The sequence below is a fragment of the Puma concolor genome, chromosome A1 (genome assembly GCF_028749965.1).
Source record: "Puma concolor isolate L17-30 chromosome A1, mPumCon1.1.hap2, whole genome shotgun sequence".
Taxonomy (NCBI): Eukaryota; Metazoa; Chordata; class Mammalia; order Carnivora; family Felidae; genus Puma; species Puma concolor.
In genome coordinates, this window is record NC_141667.1 from 181,195,048 (window position 1) to 181,211,690 (window position 16,643).

The following is a 16,643-nucleotide window of genomic DNA, read 5'->3' on the forward strand; positions in this document are numbered from 1 at the left end:
GAGGGAGAGTGCAAGTCGGGGAGGGCAGAGAGAGAGAGAGAGAGGGAGAGAGAGAATCCAAAGCAGGTGCCATGCTGTCAGCACAGAGCCCAACATGGGGCTTCATCTCAGGAACCATGAGATTATGACCTGAGCTGAAATCAAGAGTCAGATACTTAACCAACTGAGCCACCCCCTCATCCATAAAAATCATTTATTCTAAACTACTGAGCTGATAAGTGGACAACCCTAAAAGTAGGGCTCCAATCCAAGTAATGTTCTTGAGAAACATAATTAATACTGGTAGGGGCTGCAGAAGTGATACAGGGAAACAAAGATAGTATAAAAAATTCACTATTAGCCAGCTAACACTGTGGGCAACTCGATTTAATATAATGAGAAAATTGATAAACATTGTAAATGCCACACCAAGGGAGTATCACAGCCAGCAGACAAGGTAGCTGGAACAATTTTAGAGCAATACTAAGTCATTAGGTGAGGGATGCTCATGTCGATTTTAATTCCTGGGCCAATCACATGTGGACACTCTTGCTTTGCATTGATGAAAAAAGAAAAAGAAACTTCAGGTACACAAATGTAAATTCTGGCAGTAGGATTATAACAGAAGCAGACAGAAAGTTCCCAGGAATATGAGTTGGACACAAAGAACCTTTGCTACAGTGGCCCAACTGGAATTTTCTCTACCTCAGTAGTATAAAACCATATCTAGTATAGTCTATTGTATCTCTATATTTTAACAGAACCCCAACACAAACATAGCTCTAATACTTTTAGTACAGTTCATACGTCTTAACTAATTTTTTTTGGCTCTTGGCAGCCATTTTGCCTCTGATATGACAAATTTGTTTTATTTATTAACATTCATCGCTAGATGACTGAGTGAATCAACATGCATAATAAATGGGCTCTGAACTCAAGGAGTATATATTGTAAAAGAAGTGTTAGTTGGTTCACAGATACACCATGCACACCTAGTTCACATAACTTGAGTAATTATGTATAGAGTTAGCAACCATAATGTTTTTTAGTTGAAGTTTTAAGTCAGAACTTAAAGCACTCAGTCTACATGTAATTATTGGACACCTTGTAAGCCATTTTTGGTTTAAGCACTAAGATTAAAATTAAAAACTATGATGATAAGGCTCACATCTCATACAGTGAGAGAAAGAAAGAAGTACACACACACACACACACACACACACAAAGATAATTTAATGGAGGGCTGAGTAATATGAAAAATACAGGTGTGCCCTGGTGGCCCAGTTGGTTAAGTATCTGATTCTTGATCTCAGCTCAGGTCTTGGTCTCAGGATCATGAGTTCAAGATCCAAGTGGGCTTCAGACCCAGCGTGGAGCCTACTTAAACACACACACACACACACACACACACACACACACACACACACACAGATTAAATTGAGAATCATTGCATACCAATGGCTACTTTAGATCTGATGGTTAAGAAAAACCTACAAAGCCATTAATGGAAAGAAGAGTGATGAGAAGTAAGCAGCCTTGCAAGGCACTAGTGAAATCTAGAACTCAGGAAAATGATTAAGATAGAAATACAGAGTAATGGAAACCTAAATTGAAGTCAGGAGAGAAGGGACTAATAAGAGAAAAATTAGTAAAAGCTTCCACGTATTCAGAAACTACTGTATGCCAGAACACTTACGTATATCATTTGTTAGTTCCTCAGTAGTTTTGGAAGGTGATGTGTCCATTCTTTATAAATATGAAAATGAAGATATAACACTGTAATGATAAAGTTGAGCAAAGATCACACACAACCAATGGTGACAAAATCTAAACCTAGATCTGTCAAAGTTGAAATTCCTTTACTTGTTCAGTGGTTTTTAAGGCTGGATGAACAGAGGAATCCTTTGGGAATACCATGACTTAACCCTGGAAGATACTGAATTAATTGGTCTGGGTCAGTTTAGGCATCGGCATTAACTCCCAGTTATTCTAATGTAAAGCAGAGTGGGGGTTCATTTCCAGCATCTCATTTCAAAGCAAGTAAAGGAGACTAGGGATTGGCATTCTGGTAGGCATGTTGTGCATGCCACTTCATTTAATTCTCAAGTAATTCTGCAAAGTATTATTAAGTGCACTTTAAAAAGGCCAAACATGGTTAGGCTTAGAAACTTTAAGCATATGCTAGGAAGTGGCAGAGCCTGGTTGCTGACAGTGTACTTAAGTAAAAGTCATATTCACAAGCCTGTTGGCATTCATCTTTATTAATGAACATTTGTGAATATTCTCATTTAGAGACAGACATCTAGAAGGACCCCATGGACTTTACAAAACACAGATATGGCCTGTCTTCGTCAAATTAGTGTGACCACCATATCCTACTTATTCTGCGAGGATTAAAGAATGCATCATGTATTATCACTCCATAATTTACAAATCGATTTTAATTCATCAAGATAAGGGGTTTACTATATTGTATATTACCCAACAGATTTTAGCATCCTGCTTTACACATTCCAAACTACGTTAAATGCCTGCCTACTAAAGCTGACCCTCTGTTTCTCCTCTTAGAGCCTAAAAAAGAGATTTCCACTTCAGACAATGTTGAGCTAAGTGTTTTGGATGACTCTTCCACTGAGAAAGACTGGATAAATAGCTTGGGGGATGCAGGGCTGTTTCAAATTTTTAGAGTGCTAATAAAGGCACTCTAAAAAATGTCAACAGAGACTATAAACCATTTGGGTTCTCTGCTTTTCTGTTAGGGTCACCTGCCAATTTTAGGATTAGCAGACTTTTTCTGTAAAGGATTAAATAGCAAATATTTAGGTTTTTTGGCCCTTCGGGTCTCTGTTATACTTTTCAACTCTGCTGATATTTTTTGTGAAAAAGCAATCATAGACACTATGTAAATGAATGGGTATGACTGTGTACCAATAAAATCTTATTTACAAAAACAAGCAGCATGTCAGATATTTCTTCTGTTTTAGGAGAAGAAAATTTAGTTTGCCAACTTCTGATCTAGGTGGAGGAAAGAGTTTCAGAAGCCAATAAAGGTCAGGGTTAGCTGGTAAGCACGTAAGAATTTCAGTTGAAACCTGAAAGTATGAACTGGAAATATCTGATCCTCAGAAGATCTGAAGAACAGTTTAAAAATTTTACAGTCCTGAATAATATTGCTAAATTGCCAATGATGTTGTTGAAATACTATACCTTAACCTTCTGTATATAGTAATATAAATCCTGTCCGTAAGAAGATATAAATTCCCAGAGTTTTAAATTATGTATGAATTTTTTTATATATGATATATTAAATGTCAATGGAAAAGTACCAGATACACTGGAGACAAGTTTATTTGATCAAAAACAAGAGAATGTATCTGTAAAAAGGAGTTACTAGAAATAACTAAATGTAAAATGCTCAAGAAAGAAAAGACAAATTTGAGAATGTTAGTAGGTAATTAGAAAATTTACAGAAGGACAAACAGGGAATTTTATAATTGAAAAACAAAATTCCACAATTCTGTTTCACAGTAAATTAGATCTTGCTGTATGTAGATAAAATAGAAAAGAATATAACTCAGAAGTAATTAGATAGAATATTGTACAAAGATGAAAAAGTTTAAGAATATGGAAAAGAGAGGGGCGCCTGGGTGGCGCAGTCGGTTAAGCGTCCGACTTCAGCCAGGTCACGATCTCGCGGTCCGTGAGTTCGAGCCCCGCGTCGGGCTCTGGGCTGATGGCTCGGAGCCTGGAGCCTGTTTCCGATTCTGTGTCTCCCTCTCTCTCTGCCCCTCCCCCGTTCATGCTCTGTCTCTCTCTGTCCCAAAAATAAAGAAAAAACGTTGAAAAAAAATTAAAAAAAAAAAAAAAAAGAATATGGAAAAGAGAGTTAGGGGTCTACAGACTAATATGAGAATATCTGACATTTATGTCATAGGAGTCTCAGAAGGGGAAAAGAAAGAAAATAGGGACATATAAAAATATATTTGACAAAATAAAGATTAAGTTTTTCACAAAATTGATGAAAGAATGCTAGAGATTTAAGAATCTCAGCAAATTTTAAGAAGCAAAAATATAAGAAAAAGCACACTAAGGCACAAAATAATTAAAACTGCCAAAACAAAATACAAAGGGACATTTTTAAAGTAGTGGGCTAGTGAGGGTGGGGTGGGGATAGCATTTACTTTCAAAGGGGCAGCATATAAAACAGCAGCTGACATCCCAAAAGAAATATTGAATGCCAGAAGACAAAAGAATTGTATTTTCAAAGTGCTGAAAAAACTATCTACCAGCTTAAAATCCTATACCCAGGAAATAACCATTGAAAAGTGAGATAAAGATATTTTAAGGAAACACAAATTATCTCCAGTTTGTTATCCTAGATCTGCACCCAAAATAATACTAATGAGTGATCCTCAGGAAGAAGACAAAGAATTCCATTGTGAAAATTCACTAATGCAGGATAATTTAGAGAACATTTACTTACAATATCAGAATATATCTTTTTTTCTCCCAATAATCATGGAACAATTACAATACAACTGATCAAACATAAACTAAGTGTCAACATATTTCAAAAACTCAAAATCATACATTGTATTTCTCTGATGTAAAATAAGCTGAAGTTAAATTTATAAAAACATCACTGGAAAGTCCAAATTTTTGGAAATTTAGAAATGCACTTCTAAATAACCTTTGGATAGAAGAAATAATAAGCAAAATTAGGAAATATTGAAATGATTAATACTGAAAATACTTCATATGGGAATTGGCAATATACAGGTAGTCTGTGCCTAGAAAAAAAGCATAACTTTTTGTTTTTAATGTTTATTTATTTTTGAGACAGAGAGACAGAGCATGAGCTGGGGAGGGGAGGAGAGAGAGAGACACACAGAATCTGAAGCAGGCTCCAGGCTCAGAGCCTGATGTAAGGCTCGAACTCACAAACACTGAGATCATGACCTGAGCTGAAGTCAGATGCCTAACCGACTGAGCCACCCAAGCGCCCCCAAAGCTTAATTTTCAATACAATTATTAAAAATAATAAAGGCAAAGAAAATCAATCCTCTAAGTGTTCATCATAAAAACTTAAAAAAAAGAGATTTTGTATAAAATATAGGATAATATAAATAAAAACAGAAGAAATGTATGAAAAGGAAACAAATAACAAGAATGAACTAGCCCAAAAGTTGGTTCTCTTAGTAGTATAATACCAGTGGATTAACCTGGGATTGATAACGTAAAAACACTCTAATGTAGTATCAGGAAAGGAAGAACTTCACCATGGAACTCATAGATATTTTAAAAAATGATCTTAAATATCATGCAGTAAATTAGAAGTTTAGATGCTTTATGTATATGATCACAAATTTGAATCAAGAATGAACAGAAAATTGAAGTTTCATAAATGTTAAAGAAATAAAGCATATTTAAAATTTCCTGCAAAGAAAATTCCAAGCTCAGCCCCAAACTTACTGGTGAGTACTACCAAATAGTAAAGGAAGAAGTAACATCTATCCTTGAGAAAAATTTTTAGATGTTTTAGAGAGAGCAGTAAAAGAAGAAACATTTTGCAATGTATATTACAAGGCCAGAATAAATTTGTAACCCAAATCTGGCAAGGACATTATAGGAAAGAAAAAAAAAGATAAATGCTCCTTATGAACATAGATACAAAAGTATGAAGCAATACAACAAATTCAATAAACCTGAGTTCACTGAACTGAACCTTCCTACAGAACAGGAATTTACTTCATAAGGAATTTTTATTCATCTATTATAATGTCATTTTAACATTCGAAAAACATCACCATGATATACCATATTAAAAGAATAAATAAAAATCATTCATTCAATTCAACAGATGTAGGAATAGCATTTTGATAAAATGAAATATGTTTATTAAAAAAGGAATATTTGTATAAAATTTCTTAGCAATCTTAGCAGAATAGCACAACTAGTGAACTTCCTTAATCTGAAAAACATTTAACAAAAACTATATCTGATGTGATACTTAATCATGACATATAGTTGGTGCTAAATAATATCCTCCTTGCTTCCCCTAACACTTATAATAAATGAATCTCTGTATGTTGGACATGCATTACTTAATTTAATCATGTCAGCATCCGCAGTAGCCAGTTTCTGAAGTTTTAGCAGCAAATACAGTATAATTATACCATTAAACTAATAAAAGATTTAGAATGTTTACCTTTTCATTTCTCTTCCCTTAGACTATTTTAACACCTAACCCACTGAAAAATTAAGAATTAAGAGTAGCCAATGTAAACAGCGAGAAAAACAAAGACAGCAATGAACCCTACCTTTTATTAGATTGCAAGCTATTTGGAGCAGCTCATATTTCAGTTTGCCAATGGAGTGGGTCTTTACCAGAATGATTGTTAGCGTACTCTTTGGTCAAATTTTCTGAAAATGCTCGTTTTTCTGATGAATAGTAAACATTCCAAGGAAATCACAGAGCCATTTTCAGCTAAAACCTTTCAGCTCTGGTGGTTTGGCTGGACAAAGCTTCCAGAAGAGTTTGCTATAGCTCTTATCTTTATTTGCTTTGACTCTAAATTAATCTCTGTCATTGTATAGTTTGCTTGATTTACAGTCATTATGAAAGGTTGAAATAAGGCAAATGTTTGCTTGAGGAACATTATTGCTTCAATTTGAAAGGAATTCACGCCTAACAACTCTGCTTCATGGCATAGAAACAGTCTAATCACATAAATTCAAGTAGAAGAGCTTTAAAATATGGCCATTTCTGCTCCCTGGCCTTAAGTAAATGTTTTTGAGTAATGTCTTTGCCTTATTTGTTTTGTATTCCTTTCTGCTTTAAGGTGCTTTGGGCAGCTTTAGCTGATGGTTGCTTATTTCAAAATAGGTTTCTCTGAGTTTCTTTTATTATTATGCTATTTTTCTGAAACAAATGTAGCCCTCTATTTTATTTGAATATCATTATCAACATTCTTTTTGTTGCAATAGAAAGTTACTGAGGAATATATCATCATATTTAAAAGATGTTAAAATCACATATGTAAGTTCCTGGTACAGAATGTTTTGTCATGATTAACAAACAAGCAAATTGATCAATCAATTCATTCATTTTGAGACCAGTTCTTTTCAGTATAGAAAAAATAACCATCTGTTCCACATATTCCTCTATTTTGCCTTTGATAGCAATTGGTAAAACCAGAAGCATAGACAACTCTTAGGTATCCCTTTTTCTGTGTAGTTATTTTTGTTTTTTTTAATTTTTATTCATTTATCGAGAGAGAGAGAGAGAGAGAGAGAGAGAGAGAGAGAGAATCCCAAGCAATCTCCATGCTGTCAGCACACAGCCTGACACAGGGCTCAAACTCACGAATGTGAGATCATGACCTGAGCTGAAATCAAGAGTCAGACACTTAACCAACTGAGCCACCCAGGCTCACCAAGTATTTTAAAATTTTTCATTCTCTTTTATTATTTTTCCACATTTTGTTTAACCCATCTCCACTGCAATGTTCTTTTCCATTCCTTCCATTCAGCAGGTAGTGGAAGCAGAAAGAAATGAAGCTTGGAGTTAATAATTTGAGACTTTACTGCATCTTCCATTAGCCACAATTCACTGAACAAATTGGCCTCTCTGGTAGACTACTTAAGTAAATAAATAAAAGTTTCCTTGGCTTGCTTGCAGGATCTCTACTTTTCCAGCATATGATACATCGTATTAACTAATTTTCCTAACCGCATGTATTTTAATTTATAAAGATTATTCTAGTATCTCCAGATACCCAGTACCAGTTAAGAATGGAGTTCTTGCAGATAATTTAACAGAGAAGGTAAGTGAAATTTATGATTTATGAGGGAAATAACTACATGAATATTTTGCATGGGTAGCAGGAAAATGTAGATTCCAGTGGAATGAAATTGCATTTGTTAACCTAGCTTCAGGGACATTGTGGTACTGCCCCAACTTTATTTCTGTGTGAGTTCCTTTCTGCCATTACAGCAGCCAGCCCCAAAAGAGAGTTTGCTTTCTCAGGTCCCCAACCTGGAACTGTCCTCTGGGTCTTTATAACCTTCAAGGTAATATGATTTGCAAATCCATCACACCAATTACTCTTGGGGGGGAGTTAGTAGAAGCCTTCAGTGCTGTATGTGGTTATCTTCAATAACTTCATATTTTTGAGTGTTTTTTCTTAGGATGTCTATATCCTTTGAAACCAACACCTGCAGTTGCCATACACTTCAGAGGACTAACTTTAGACTCACTTTGCTGGAAAAGCAGTGACTGAGAATTTATGCCCACACCCACCCTCTCCTGTGCCCCGTTCAGCTAACTTAGTATTCACTCCTCCACAGGTGTTGATCAGGAACAAGAACACTCCCTCTAAAATGTCCTGAATAGAATCTCAATCTCTGACTGTGATACCTGGAGAATTCTGCCTATTATGATTTGCAAACAGGATGCAACCTGTGGAGAAGGGTATGAGTCAAAAACTCTCAGTAAAAGCCCAATTGAATTGCCATCATCTGAGATGGGGCAAATGGTGGGTGTAGCAACTTGGAGCAAAGGGCCAGAAGTGAAATTTTGGACATAGTATGTTTTGAGATACCTATCTATTAAACACTCATGTGGAAGGACCAAGTAGGCAAATGGTTCTGTAAGTCTGGATTCAAAAGAGATTAGGGTGAATACATAAATTTTGCATCAGTAGATTGATGTTTTTAAAGTTATTATTATTTTTGGCATTGGAGAGAATATTATTTGCATGATCTTACATTAAAGAAAGATAGGATCTGTACTGGCTTTTAGAATTTATTGAAAACCTCTTTATCAAATATAAAATATCTTTAAAATAAATATAAAATAAAATATATTTAATATTCTTTTAAAGTTTTGTGTGTGGTTGAAACTTGTGGAGTTCTACATATACTGTAAATTTATCAATGATATTATTTGTTAAATGCACAAATGCATATAAATACATGTATATGTAGATAGAGCATACACCTATATATGTCTAATTAATAAATTATTATACATAGCATATATATGAATTAATTGTAATTAGTAATGTTATTTTATCTTCAGTGACACTGCTTACTTTACTTCAATTTGACCTATTCGTTTTTGAGAGATTTTTTAAAGGACCTTGTGGATTCTCCTAGTTCTCTTCATACCTTTCTCAACTGTAGCTTTATATATTTGCAAACATATTGTTAGAGGCATATGTTTTATGATAATTAGAAGTTTTTGCTTTTTATTTCTTTTACTAATGCATGTATTTTCTTTTGTTTCTTATGATATTGTTTGTTTAAATTCTATTTTGTCAACAGTAGCACACATTTGACTTTTAATTGGTATTTGTCTGATATGTTTTTTCCCACTAACTATGTTTGAAATATCTATGCCTCTTTAAGTGTTTCTCCTGGAAATCATAGATGCCTGAGTCCCGTGGTTGTTTTTTTTTTTTAATTTTAAAAGATCAGAATTTAATAGTTTAGCTTAGGCAATGTCTATGTATTTAATTATTGCTAATATTTAAGACTGATTTCCCTCATAGCTCTTCTTATTTTCTGCTTACGGTATTTTTTCTTCTTTTCTCATATCCAATATTAAGATTTTTAGAAGTGCTATGTAACCTATGTTCTTTCTTATAGCAGTTAACTTAAGATGTATATTCATGTTTATCTTAATTAAAAAAATAATAGCTGTATCTTTCTATAACAAAACTTCATTGTATGTCATGCTTACATATCCTTTTGCTCTCCCTTTTTCTTCCATCATCTGCTCTTCATCATGTTAATGTTTAAGATTTTAATTCTAGTACATTCTTCTCCTCCTCCTCCTCCTCTTCTTCCACCTCTCTATTCTTCTGTACTAGGATTTCTTCAATAGACAATAATCATATCTACTGCAACACTATTCTGGGCCTAGTTCTCTTCTCATTGAGTATCTTTTCCAAGAGTGTTTGACTATGGATCTTTATGTGATAGATCCTTTGGGAGCATGGATATCTGAGAATATTTTTTTTTACATCCACACCTTTGATTGACAATTTGATTGGATATAAAATTCTAGGTTCAAAGTCCTTTTTCTTCAAAACTCTCTTAACCATTATTACATTTTCTTCTTACATTCAATATTGAAGTCTGTTATCAATCTGCTTCTTATTTCTTTATAAATGATAGGCCTTTACAATTTGCTTTTGCACTCTACAGTCTTTAGGATTTGATATTTTTACATTTCAATAATATGTACTTAGATATGGATTTTTTTCTTTTCTTCTTTTTGTCATAGAATTCAAAATTATAGTTTTAAATTTCAAGTCTTTCATCTTTAATTTGGGAAAATATTTTTACTGTGTTTTTGAATATTTTTTACTTTTTATTTGTATTATTTTACCATCTCCAATGTCAATTACTTTGTATTTTGTCCTTCATTATCTATCTGTGATATCTCTTAGAATTTTTTTTTCATTTTTAATTTTAAAATTAAAGAATATTTTTGTCTTTTCCTATTGCATTTCCTCAATCTTAACTTTCAGCTCAGCAATTGATCTTCAGCTGTCATCATTTTTTTGTTTATTTTATCTATTGAGAATTTATTTCAAATCCTACACTGATCAATAATTATAATTTGTTTTTTTAATATATTTTTTATTTCATAGTAATAAATTACTTTGTTATCTAACCATCTATATACATTTTAAATGCTTATATGTAAAACCCTTATCCATTAATTTTAAGAATTCAACTTCAGGTGGTAATAAGGTGATAAATTTATCATGTTTATTTATCATGTTTTTCATTTCTCAGATGGCTGACTGTTTATATAATCATGTTTCTCTGAAAGTATTTACTACTGAATCTGGTCATCTTTCCTGGAAATGAGCTAAAAGCCAGATATGTGGCCAGAACAATAGGAAAGGGAGCCAAAGAACCATGGCAGTCTCTGACACTACTCAAGTTCTGGGTCAAATGTGAGATTCCCCCCCCCCCCCACTTAACTCTTAGCAAAAGCAGCATTGCAAAAGCACTGTTTCCTCAGCTTTTAGGACTTGAAGGAGGAAAAATTGAGGAACCAATGCTCAAGGGCAATTCAAATGGTTCATAAGCATCCATTTTCATAGATTCCTTAACTCAATGGACATTTACACTGTATTGGGTTCTCCCCTCCCCTGTATCAGAATCTGTGCAGAAAAATTATGTGTGAAGCACCAACATAAGAGAATGAAAAAAGGTAAACTTAAATTATTTCTTTAATCTTACCATTCTTGTGACGCTGTTATCTCCATTCCCATCCATAACTCTAGTTCAAGATAGCATTAAGTCTACCCAAATGTTCCTAAAAATATTATCTTTGTGTGTTCATTTCTGGCTTATTCCTGAAATACATGTTGCCCTCCTCTAAAGTGTCTCTGTGGTTGGTTTTAGGGAAAGCTAGTATGATGTTAGTTTGCCCCCAGGATAGGAATCAGAGCACTTTATTTTTTACTACATCTCTTAATTTCTATCCATCTTTAACATCTTTTACATTCTATTTTTAATTTCTATCCATCTTTAACATTTTATTATCTTCTCCTTCTTAATACAACTCCAAATGGTTTTGCTATGAACTCTTATATATAACATTGCTTTTGCAGTTCTAATTTTTAAAATATCTTAAACATGTTTTCAAAGTAGAGGTCAGATTTAAATATTCTGAATATTGTAAAGTTTCCAGTAACAATAAACATTATTTTTGTTCAGTTACCCAAACAATATTCTTTCGTGCCCTTTAAGGTGCTCAGCATTGTGAATAATTGATGTACATTACAAAATAGAAATAGAAGATATTCCTTTCCCTTGAGAAATGCATGATAAAATTAAGAAGTAAAGTATTATGTAAGTGAATTAGAGTATTATATAACACATAATGGTATTAACAGTAATAGTTTTCCTATAAAATACTGCAATTCATCTATACACATGACTCTTATTTCCTACAGAATTAGAGTTCCCACATGTAACAAATTATGCAATTTATTTTAAAATATAAATTCCTAGTTAATAAATAAATGTTCAGTGAATGAGATTTCAGGATTTTAGATAAGAAAATATCAATGAGGGCTGCAGTAATGAAAGTAGGTCATACAAATGTCAATTTCTGGGATTGGTCTTGAAGAATCATGAAGGTTTGCTCAGGCAACGGGAGTGACAAAGGTTAATATATAATAAGTAATATTTACATGATGAATACATGAGTATTAATAGGGAGAGGACAGTGGCAAGAGAAATCAAGTGCAATTTTGATGGCGTCATTGGAACTGAGGTTTAATAGAGAAGATCAGGTCATGCAATAGAGACTTAAGGAAGTCTCTAACATTATTCTGTGATGTTTCTCAGACACTGTACTAGATGATTTCTAGAAGCATTCTTCTCAGTTCAGTCTTCCGAATTAGGCCTATCAACTTCATGTTTCAGATGAAGGAACTGAGGCTCAGGAAAAAAAGAGACAAACTCAAAATTACACAGAGTAAATGTGAACTTCCTATATTAGGTGGAGAAATTGTGAATCAGAGAATCAGGATCTTAATACCACACAAGAAAAGTATGTTCAGTAGGATTGTGGTTCCATGAATGACCCTATTCCTCTGTTGATTGGGAAACTGGAGAACTTTGGACTGAGTATAATAGCATATAAGGGTTAATTTCTTATTACTGAAAACAATGGGAGCATGATGAAAATAATGGCTGCAAAGAGTTAGTAAAATAATAACATTTAAGAGAGTAAATGTACTTACTACTATGCTAGGGCCTGACTAAACATGCTGTGTGCACTGTCAAACAATGAGTGAGGCATTAGTATCCCAGTCTTACAGATAAAGTCAAGTTTTGGTGGAAATTGTGAAAATTGGTCAAAGCCACGTCTCTGGTACACAGTGGAAAGTGCAGGCTCATCTTAATCTGCAAGTTTTGACACTGAAAATTAAAAAAAAAAAAAAAAAAGGAAACCTACTGTAACACTAGTGAAAGCACAATGAAGTGTGAGTTTCTCTGAAGATTCTGAAGGACTTTGAGTCGCAATTTAGGACATTAATGAGACAGATGAGTCACTTGGAACTAAAACTATTCTGAACCTAATCTAGTCTTCCTTTAATGATTCAGAAGGCATTTCGGGAGTTTCATTATCAACACAAATTATCATTATACTAGTGTTTCAAAAATGTGGGGTGATAAGAATATTCAACAACATCACATAACATGGGGATGATCCAGTTCATGAATAGCTAATTTTATTAGATTATGTGGTTATATCAATCTCAAAATATCCTTATAGAAAGAATAAAAATTCTCATCTGATTTTAAAAGAGGGTGAAAATTGATTAAGAGTCTTGTCCAAGTTGCCATGAAAAGTTACAGAACCAAAAGTAAAATCCACTAAGACCAGAAAAGAAACTGATTTCAGTTTTATTCTTTAATAATCAAAACACAGTGACCACAGTAGAGTTTCCTCAAAGGTGGTTATCTAATTCAAACACAAAGGTTTTCTTTTAAGAAAAATTTTTTAGTGTTTATTCATTTTTGAGAGCCAGAGCCAGAGCATAAGTGGTGGATGGGCAGAGAGAGAGGGAGACACAGAATCTGAAACAGGCTCAATCAAGTCTCTGAGCTGTCAGCACAGAGCCCAACGAGGGGCTCAAATTGTTGAATGGCAAGATCATGAGCTGAGCTGAAGTTGGAGGCTTAACCGACTGAGCCACCCAGACGCCCCAAAGATTTCTTTTCTGCGGGGAGATCTCTTATGGGTAGATTAACTTCAAATTTACGTCTGATTAAAATATTCAAAACATAATTGAATACAATATTCAGATTTACCAAGAAATCTAAGTCAGAATTCCACTAAGAATTCTTGTGACCACTTAGTATCACATATTTGTACACATATAAATAATTCTCCACACATTTTGAAACAGGCACCTTGAAATCAGTGCACTATTGGTATTGTCCTGCAATTATTTTAGTTTGAGTTAAGATTCTTGGAAACAACTGTTAATTTTTCTCTATCATTATCTTCTGAATGTCTCTGAGATTTTGTTTAACATCCAGTGAATGAGAGTTTTATCTGGATCAGTAAAACTCAGGCTACATGGTTTTTCCATATTTCTGCTATTTAAACATGAATTATTTATATCTCCATTACTAAAGTAGATATATTAATAATCTTGGGAAAAATCCCAAAACATTCTGCTTCACTGTATTTGAAATGTTTGTAAATTTGTGCTACTGAAATTATTCACAAAAGTAGTAAAATTACTGGGTTATTTTTAGTGTCTAGAACACATTTTTTAAAAAAAATTTTAATGTTTATTTTTGAGAGAAAGAGAGACAGACAGAGCGTGAGTGGGGAGGGGCAGAGAAAGATGGAGACCCAGAATGCAAAGCAGGCTCCAGGCTCTGAACTGTCAGCATAGAGCCTGTTTTGGGGCTCAGACTCACAAACCATGAGATCATGACCTTAGCCCAAGTGGGTCACTTAACCTACTGAGCCACCCAGAACACATTTTTTTAAAATAGATCCAGCACGCACACTTTTAAAATTTGTTTTAAAGTCTATTTATTCTGAGAGAGAGAGAGAGAGCAGGAGAGTGAAAGAGAAAGAGAGAGAGAATCCCAAGCAGGCTTCACACTGTCATCGCCTAGCCTGATGCTGGGCTGGAACCCAACAACCTCAAGATCATGACCTGAGCCTAAATCAAGAGTTGGACACTTAAGTGACTCAGCCACCCAGGTGCCCCAAGTGACTAGAACATATTAATTTTAAGAATCTCTTATTAAAATTTTTCCTCTTCTGGCAATATATTGTACAGAAAATACGGGAACCCTGGAATATCAAGTACCTCAAAAATGTTGAATAAAGCACATTGAACAAACTTAAACTTATAGCTGTGTTCCCAATAAGGTACAAGATTCCCCTTGTGACACAAATGAAGAGAAAACTAAAATCAGACTGGTGCTTGGCCCGGACAGCTGGGTGGTTGGGAATAAGGCAGAAAAGAGTCACTGTGGTTGAGAGCTGGAGTTCCTTGTCCGTGTCGGGCTGGCATGGGAGAAAAGGCTAACAACCCAAAAAAACAGGGCTGCAAACTGCCAAATTCGTGGCTCAAGAGAGTGTTACAATTTTAGTGAAAGGTTATACCAGAAAAAAATCTAGAGAGCAACAAAAGAAATTAAAATAAATTTCTCTATCTTCATCTGGATTCTGGATGAAATTAAAAAAAATTATACTTTATGTTCTCTTTTCACAGAACTGCTCTAAGAGTTAGAACTGAGGCTTTCTTCCTGGATTCCCCAAACTCATACAATAACCCCAGGTAATGCCTTGGGAAGAATGGGATTCAAAAGATTTACATTTTAAAAGTATTTGCAAGATTGCTATAAAAATAATTAACATATTAAGGTAATACCAAATAAGGTGAATTTCACATGCTTAGAAGCGTCTACATTGTATGGATTTCAACTGGGCTCCAAATTAAGCTATAAATATTATGCAGTAAATTGTAATCTAAATAGATTTCTTAGTGGATTTTGATTAATTGGTTTTCAAATAAAAGTGAAAGAACAAACGATTAAAGATTAGAAAAACTTTTTGAAGACAAGAACAAGGTGAGAGGATCTGTTCTACGATATATTAATTCTAATAATCAAATCAGAAGAATTAAGGCAATGTCTTGGCTGTGGAGCCAGTAGAGATAAATGTGTTAATAAAATAGAGCAGAAAGTACAGAAATAGATTTATGTTTATGTGGAAATTTGATATATTACCATGATGTCTGCAAATTTGTGAAGAAAGTAGTGATTCCTCAGTACACTACAGTGAGAAGTCACCTGGTTATGAATAGGAGGGGGCAAAATAGATTCCTAAAATATACCAAACACAAATATAGTTTTCTCATACATTACAGAACCAAGTGTAGAGCGTAATATATGCAATTATCTATGTGGCATTGATATAAGAAATGATTTCTCATATAAGACAACAAGTAAAAAATAAGGAAATAGTGCTATAATTTACATTTATATTATTTTTTCTGTGTATCCAAATATATCATACACAAATTGAAATGTGAACCACGGATTGGAAGATGTGTGCAGCACATAAAGCTGAGAAAGATTAATAACCAGAATATATAATGAAGTTTAAAACTAATGATTTTAAAAATCCACTTTTTAAAAATGGTGAAAGATGCAATTTAGACCAACAGAAATCTGAAATGTCAATAAAGATGGAAAAAAGTACTCAAGCTGAATAGAAATGGGAAAAATTAAAGCCACAATGGGGATTCATTCTCAAGCACATCACACTGGCAAATTTTTAAAAGTCTGATAATACAGAGTTTTGGTGATGATGTGACCAAAAGAATTCTCAATTTTGTCATTAAAAGTGGAAGCTGGTCCGGCTACTTGTTGGAGCTGTTCTGCAATCTGATACGTTAACAAAAGTACATTTTTACCATCTTGGAAGCAAATGTGGAGGGCCCTAGAGGCTGGTTCATTTCCCCTTTTTGTTGCAAAGAGAACAAGTTCAAATGGAACTGGTTAGCCTACCCAGAGACAGGAAAGCCTCCTCTGTGTAACACCAGTGTTCCTGGAAGGTGAGGTTCTTTGTCTGGATGATGACCTTGGTCCTC

The 16,643-nt window shown here is 34.0% G+C and overlaps 1 long non-coding RNA gene across 3 annotated transcripts in view; it reads left to right on the forward strand.

Annotated features, from left to right (window-relative positions):
- The window catches only part of LOC147584669 (uncharacterized), a 249,630-nt gene that overhangs the window by 118,065 nt on the left and 114,922 nt on the right, over positions 1-16,643 (forward strand). For all 3 annotated transcript variants that reach the window (XR_015255728.1, XR_015255727.1, XR_015255729.1), the window contains exon 3: positions 15,261-15,326. This is a non-coding gene — a long non-coding RNA (uncharacterized LOC147584669). The remainder of the gene's footprint in view (positions 1-15,260; positions 15,327-16,643) is intronic.